Source organism: Copidosoma floridanum, unplaced genomic scaffold, assembly GCF_036245765.1.
Source record: "Copidosoma floridanum isolate Cflo_tuat_1 unplaced genomic scaffold, Cflo_Japanese_pri ptg000032l, whole genome shotgun sequence".
Classification (NCBI taxonomy): domain Eukaryota; kingdom Metazoa; phylum Arthropoda; class Insecta; order Hymenoptera; family Encyrtidae; genus Copidosoma; species Copidosoma floridanum.
Genome location: NW_028321909.1, coordinates 2,462,613 through 2,470,684, shown reverse-complemented (window position 1 = coordinate 2,470,684; position 8,072 = coordinate 2,462,613). Strand labels below are relative to the sequence as shown.

General features: G+C 35.9%; 1 pseudogene; it reads left to right on the top strand.

Moving 5' to 3' along the window:
• Window positions 1–2,162: 2,162 nt before the first annotated feature.
• LOC111643206 (flotillin-2-like) lies at window positions 2,163–5,276 on the top strand (annotated as a pseudogene).
• The last annotated feature ends 2,796 nt before the right edge of the window (window positions 5,277–8,072 follow it).

Below are 8,072 nucleotides of genomic sequence, written 5' to 3'. Positions count from 1 at the left end.
CTCGCTCTCTCGCATACAAGTAACAATGAAAGTGTATTGGTAAGACGCCATGATAGATAAACCGATAAACCGTATTCAAATAATATATCTATATCTCGAGGTTGCACCTTGTCCTTCTGCCCTCTGGCGGTTGAGCTTGCTCATCATTCATCCTCATAGAGGCACAATCGTTAAATGAAGTAAAATTAGTGTGTTTGTGTTTGAAATTCACTGGCTTCCATGTACCGCTTCACGAAATAAAAGATAATAGATTGAAAAAAATTTTAAATTGTTATTACACTTGTCCTGGTGTCCATCCAGGAAACCGTAAACTTTTTGTTGTTGCACTTATATATTGAACTAAGTTAGGAAAATAAGATATTGTATGAACACTGGTAAGCATATGACGGGCATTCCTGAATGATGATTCCTATTGCAACAAGCAGGTACAGAACAGACAACTACCAGCTTCTTGCATCTCATTTTTATAAATTTTTACTAATTATGTATTTAATTTAGTTAAATAATTTAGAACTCATTAGCACTACCACCATAACTTAAAAGCATATTTTGAAAAATATATAGTTCAAAATTCAACCACTAGGGTGGCGCTAGTTGTCACTTAACACCTTAAAGAATGAACTCCCTATATACAACGTGCCTAAAGACATTTTACTTTGCCATAAATACATTCTTTTTCTCGAAAAATAAAATAATAATTTTAGGTTTTATCTAAAAATATTTTTGCCTGAATATCTAGGACCATATATGATTAAAGTTTTGTTAGTCAGTTCACCTATAATTCTAAATCAATGTTTCAAGTAACTTTTATTAAATAAACAGAATATAAAAATTTATTCATAGAATATCATTTTTATAGATTTTTTGTTCTGCTATGAAGCATCTGTTTTGGGCATTGAAACATTAAATGAGTGACAAAATTTATCTTCTAATTTAAGAAATTTGTTTATAATATAATGAAGTTTACGGCTTTTGTTATTTACATCAAAATCTGTTGTAAAACAATTTTTAGAATTTTGCTAACTAATAATCAAACAAAAATTGTTTCAACCAAAAATAAAGCATTATTGCTCTAGCTTCTCCAAAAATATTATCAAACCGAGAAATCTGAGAAAGTCTGAGGGCTTGAAAATCATACGAGGGAAAGACAAAAGCTGAAATGTGCCATTAGATCAAGGAGTTTGAAAAAATTTTGAAACTAAGTATGGAACTAGGAGAGAATGATGAAAGCAATATCAATAGATAGGAAAAGTCTAAAAGCCAAATACAGAGAACTAAGTGTAAATGTGAATAAAATTTTTTACAAGAATGAATGTCAATATAGATGAGTTTAATAAGGCTCAAATTGGAAAAAAGGGATGTAATAAAAACTGAAAAGAGTATCATACAAATAAAGTTACTAAAAGAATTTCGAAGATGTGAAGAAAATACGTATAACACTTTAAAAAAGATTACAAACTACGTTGTTAAAGTAAAAAGACTTAATATTCGTCTGTATTAAAAATTTAATTTTTTAAATTATATGTGTCATATTTTTTTCTAGTTCAAATTCGATGTAGATAAAACATTATCAAATTTAAACGTTAATAAGGTTTGACATTAGTTTCATCATTAACTTTTTCAAAATGTCCCTGAAAATGACAAAACTTTTGTTATGACAACGAAAATAGAGTGAACTCCAAAACATTACTATCGTAGAATTATAGTTCAAAATGTTTTACAAATTTTTATGTCCATACAATAATATAAATTACGTTTTTAAATATTTTTACTTTAAAAAGTTAATTATAACTCAGTTCCAGCTGTGAAGCAGCTGAGGAGTGCAGGAATGCCATAGGTTTTTGGTAAACAGCTTACGCCCATACGTACGAGAAAGAGAAAAGTTGTAGATCCCTCTCTAAAACATAAAATATTTGAAAAAAAGATACCAAGAGTGTTATTAGATTGCTATATCCGCCCACACGTAGATTTGGGCTACACGTATCACCTGGAAACTTGACACGTATACCTGAAGTGCTCGCAATCGAAATAAGCAAACGGGCGGTTATTATGACGAAATTCTCTCAGGTGCGCCTTGCGCGTGACTCTATTCGCACGTAAAAAAACTTGGTTGCGCATGAATAGGAAAAAGGAAACATATACATATAACGTGAACTTTTTGAATGATCAACGGTATGTAAAATAAAAAAGAAGGGAAAAAAGGTAATAATCAAACAAAACATTTACAGGAGGATGCTGCGGCTCCATGAAAAAGCGGACGATAGTGGGTGGCTACGCGTTCACCGGGTGGTTCGTCTCGGACGTGCAGCGGCTCTCCCTCGAGGTCATGACCCTGAACACGGTGTACGAGAGCGTCGAGACGGCCCAGGGCGTTCCCTTGACCGTGACTGGGGTCGCTCAGTGCAAAATCATGAAGGCCGACGAGCTACTGCACACCGCCAGCGAGCAATTCCTCGGGAAAAACGTCCACGAGATCAAGTCCACCATACTGTCGATCCTCGAGGGACACTTGCGCGCCATTCTCGGTATGAAAGTTTCATACCTTTCCCCCCCTTCCACTGCTCGTATTGACATTCCCGCTGTTCGACAGGTACCCTATCGGTCGAGAAGGTCTACAAGGACAGGGACGAATTCGCGGCACTGGTGCGCGAAGTCGCGGCCCCGGACGTCGGGCGCATGGGCATCGAGATACTCTCGTTCACCATCAAGGACGTGTACGATGACGTCCAGTACCTCGCCTCGCTCGGCAAAGCCCAGACAGCGGCCGTCAAGCGGGACGCCGATGTCGGTGTCGCCGAAGCAAACCGCGATGCTGAGATCAGGGTAACTTATCCCACTTTTTAGCTTACACACGTGTATACACCTATACGTACACTTGCCGCATCGGTACGGGACAATGTATTATGTAGTGTATAATCACCTTGTAATTGTCGCGAAGGAAGCCGAGAGCGAAAAAGCGACGATGGACATAAAGTACAACACCGACACGAAAATTAAGGACAACGCGCGGCTGTACCAACTGCAAAAGGCCAATTTCGATCAGGAAGTCAACACGGCGGTACGTATAGTATATATGTATAATACATTGTGACATATATGTACGAGGGAGGTACAAGTGTTTGGTTGTATATTGCAGAATGTGGAGGCCCAGCTGGTGTACGAGCTCCAGCAGGCGGCTAAAATCCGCCAGCGGATACGAAACGAGGAGATTCAGATCGAGGTGGTGGAGCGGCGCAAGCAGATCGAGGTCGAGGAGCAGGAGGTGCGTAGGAAGGAGCACGAGCTTCAGAGTTTGGTCAGGCTGCCGACAGAGGCGGAGAGCTACAAGATCGGCAAGGTGCCCGAGGGCAAGAGGTCAGTCCGTGTTTGGTTTTATCATGTACACGCGCGTTGTTTCCCTTGGTATACTTACCCTTGTTTTTTTGATATGATTGTCGCGTCGCGTTGGTAATCAGGTCACAGACGGTGGAGTCTTCCAAAGCCGAGGCCGAGCGCATCAAGCTGATCGGCGAGCAGAGGCCCAGGCGCTCAAGGCGATCGGTATCGCCGAGACGGATCGCATGCAGATGAAGGCTGCCATTTACAAGAAGTACGGCGAGGCGGCCATACTCAATCTCGTGCTCAACGCGATGCCCAAGGTAATAATATCGATGATGATGATGATGATGATTAAAAATTATACTGGTATATATATGTGTGTTTTCGCATTGGTTGCAGATCGCAGCTGAGGTGGCAGCGCCACTGGCCCGTACCGAGGAGATCGTGATGTTGGGGGGCAACGATATGACGAGTGGAGAGATAACGCGCCTCATCGGCCAGGTGCCGCCAGTCGTGCAGGCCCTCACCGGAGTCGATCTCTCGAAAGTAAGGCTCAAGAAAAAGAGCACCGAGCCCGTTAAGAAATAAGCTTACGGCTCAGGAAAGCTCGCTCGGCTTTGCCAATACTAATCACCATAAGATTCATTGCTTGCATTCTTACACATACGTATAAATATCACCGTAAAGGATAAGCTGCTCTCTTTCTTTCGATTGTTTCGAAAAAAATGGGGGGGGAGGAGGGGATAGGAGATCGGAAAGAGCACTGCATGTTGATTTATTTGCGTCGCACGCAACTTGACTGATTTTTTGTGGTTTTGATTGTGTACGTACGCAGGTGGAAATGACAATGTTGTGCATACGAGCACGCACCTCTGTGCGAGAGACGATGACTTTTTTTTCTTTCTTTTTTTTTTCCGAGAGACTCGCGAGGTACTTGCAACAGTGACAATTGTCAGCCTTATACAATCGAATCGATTTAAACTCGCTCGATGCCTTTATATTGTACTATCATTACTATTATTGTTTCCAGCTGCGTTGGGCTTTCATTGATATTGCACTGACTACTTCTCTCGCTTCTGACTGAAACATTTTTTTTTTTTTGTTTCCTATGCTAATCGCTTTGCACTGACGAGTAATAAGGTACTCTAGCCATTGATTACTTGTATTTCAGGTAAATCGATATTTTTTTCACAAGATATATAGTAATATTATACACATGTGTATGTGTATTCGTTTGAAAGTACAAACACTATTTTTGATGAACCAAATTAGAGATACTTACCTTATAATAATTATCACGTTGTGTTCGTATTGTGACTGTTTTTACTATGGATTAAAAAACCACTTGACTATTCTTATTCGTACAGTCAATTTCTAATTTCGAAGATTCCTAATGTTTTGCTAAGTATCTTAATTTCATTTATTCTGGCTAAAATCGATCATTTTGTTATAATATTAATTTATCTTCATACTTATATGATTAATTTAACACTAAAAAAATATTATGATACAATCACAGTATTAATAATAGGCCTTGACATGGTACAACCAAAGAGGAAACTCTGACTTAAACATACGTACCAAGTATATAAGTGTTAAACTATAACAGAATCATCGTAGACAATCGCTTTTCGCTTAAATTCATCCAAGCGAATGTTTTTTTCTAAAAATCACCAAACATAGAAATGTACGCAAAAAGAAAGTAACAAAAAAAATTTCATGCTTCACTAACATGTTCATGCTCATCATTAACAATTTTATAAGTTTTGAAATGTACACTACGTTGTTAAAAACATGGACGATGGTACGATGGTACGATGGTTTCAGGTACTAGGAAAAATTCTGGGCGCCAAGTAATTAACAGCGAGAGAGAAAGAGCGGAGGTGGCAGCTATCAAGGTGATGACGGCACACTGAACAGAGAAAGAAAAAACGGCCCCGCTTACACACAAACATTCACACACACGATTCACGGAAAAAAAAAAACAAGTAAATGTAATAAACAAAAAGAAAAAATCAATACAAATTTACAACTACACTTTATGAGGCGGTGGTTTGCTGGTGGAATGGAAAGAGAGTGAGACTCGAGGACGATCGAATGTACAATGTACAGTAAGAATTTCCGTGCTTTTCGATGAAAAACATGATTGTTTTAAAGTGTGTGTGTGTGTGTGTGTGTGTGTTGCTTTAGCGCATTTTTTCGTTTTCCCTCGTCAGAGATGACGGAAAGCAAGAATAACAAAGCGCGGTCTTGAGAATCAAATTCGATATTCTCCTTAGTTAAATGGCATTAAACGAGAATATGATAAATCCACCTTTATTCTGTTTATTTATACTTTTTGTCAATAAATTGTTTAGAAAAAAATAAAAAAGATTGCGTGATGATTTTTATTTTCAACTCTTCAAACTTGCAAAGATTCAAGAAAAAATGCGCGAGTTTATCAGCCCTCTCCTCTCTGATCGCCAAGATGAAAACGATTAACACCTGTTGCCTCCTTGTTAAGCCATTTAAGTTAGTCAATCTTTGTTTTATTTTAAAAAGATACATATATATTATTTATGTGTCCATGTAACTTTCGCTTTTCTTCTGTTTTCGAAATCACAACTGTAAACTGCAACGTAATAATAGTGTCTCATATAAAACTCCACTTGTACATTTCATTGTTATTGAGCTTTAAATCGTCACTACGAAAAATGGCACAAATATAATTGATATTAAATGTAATGGCGGAAATGTACTTTCCGTGAAAGGAGGAAATAGTATTTCTTTGACAGGTAAAAAATCATCTTTCATATGTTTGAATCAAGTTTGAAAATGAACGCAACATTTTTTTAAATCTAACGACACTAACTTGAATGAAACGCAACATTTTGACGTTAAGTCATTGCCCTTAACGATTTAAAAAAAAAATTTATTTACATTGCCTTATGTAGTGGACGATTTCAAGCAGCTTGATAACGATAAATACGTGAAATATGTCTAATTTTAGTGAAATTGCTGTGCGAATTAAATTGGTGATGCAAACTTGGCGAATAATGCTAAAATGAAACGATGACGATAGAAATGTGTCGAAACATTATTAGGCATAGTTAAAATTCCAAAAGTTCATGTATATTTTTGCAATTAGAAAAGTACAATTTTCTCGATCAAGCTGTGTTCATTGTGAGTAGGAAATCTCTCGTGGATTGAATAATTAATGTATCGAGTCCCTCCTGGAGTAAAAGTGTGTGAATACTGAAAGTAGAATGGCTTTTTGACCGTCTGCTTCGACAAATATAGATGAAAATTAACAGCTTTATCTTGCAAATATCTTTTTTGTTTGTCCACCCACTAATGAACAACAATTGCATCATTGTAGTACAGAACTTGCACTTGGATATAAGTAATGATAGTTATTATGATATAAATAAGACACAAATTTATTTAATTTAAAGTAAAAAATTATACCACGAAAGTGAATAAAGTTCAAAGAAACCGTTTGTATTTCCTTCTGTCTAAGACTATAGTTGCATAGGAGTTTACAAGAAAAAAAAAAAACCGTAAGTCAATGAAATCGCAATGTAAAAAAAATGACATACGTCTTTCACGAGCACTTTTACAAATTCTTTTATTTAATGCTTTTTGGAATAAGAGTTACTTAATTAAGCGTCTAACACTATTATATACTTACCAAATTTAGAACGTCCATCATTATTATGGTTATTAATAAACATCAGTTATGTATTCCTAAACCAACGGCTATGTTTTTGTGAGTGTGTGTGTGTGTGTGTGTGTGTGTGTGTCAATGTTAAAAAAAAACCTATCGACTATTATAAATATTATTGACTATACGATAAATTTGTATACACTTTTTTTGATAAAAAACATACCTACTAATTTTCAATCATGATGATATCTTTAAAACATACTTGACACGTGTTTCCCGAAGTATAAATTAACGAGAAGTTACTTGAGTTTCTTAAAAAATCTTGAAAACCTACAAGGGGTTTATGCCAGTATTGAAGCATGTATTAATTTTCGTGTACTTTTTAGCAATGGCAATTGCCTACGGGATTTAAAAATCACATTTGAGAATAATTATAGTGTTTTGACACGTGAATTCTTTTTAAAATCGTTATTGCATAATAGTATCGAAAAATAATATGTAATATTTTATGTTTGAATTGTTAAAAATAATTTTATCGACCAAAAACAGTTTAAGTGTGTTTTAAAAACTCATAACACCAAGTTGTCGAATATTCGTGTGAAAAATTGTTTAGGATTAAAAAAGATTTTCATAATGATTTTAATTCAGACAAAGAGTTATACACACAGAATCAGATTATGAGTCTACTGTAAAGCCTTATTTTTCAAGGCTTACTTCATTTTTATTACATTAATCATCATACCTCTAAAGTGTGTCCATCTCATCAAATATGCATTATTGAAGAGATTGAAAGGAATTAACTGTAAAACGAAATAAAGAATGTTAATTTGTGTTGGCTAAGAGCACATCTATACATTCCCACAGGTCACATATGTATACAGATATATAATATTTTAACGCTCTTTCGTTTGTAAAACAAAATGAGTAAATATAGGTATTAAGAGTAAGGGTATGCAACAATGCGTTGATTTTGAAATCCACTTTTCGTATTATGAATAAGTACAGTAATTATTTTTCATTCTTTACTATCCTCATTTATTTTATACCATTCTTGTAAATAATTGAATGATTTATTCTTCAAAAAAAATGAGAACAACTCAACCAGAAA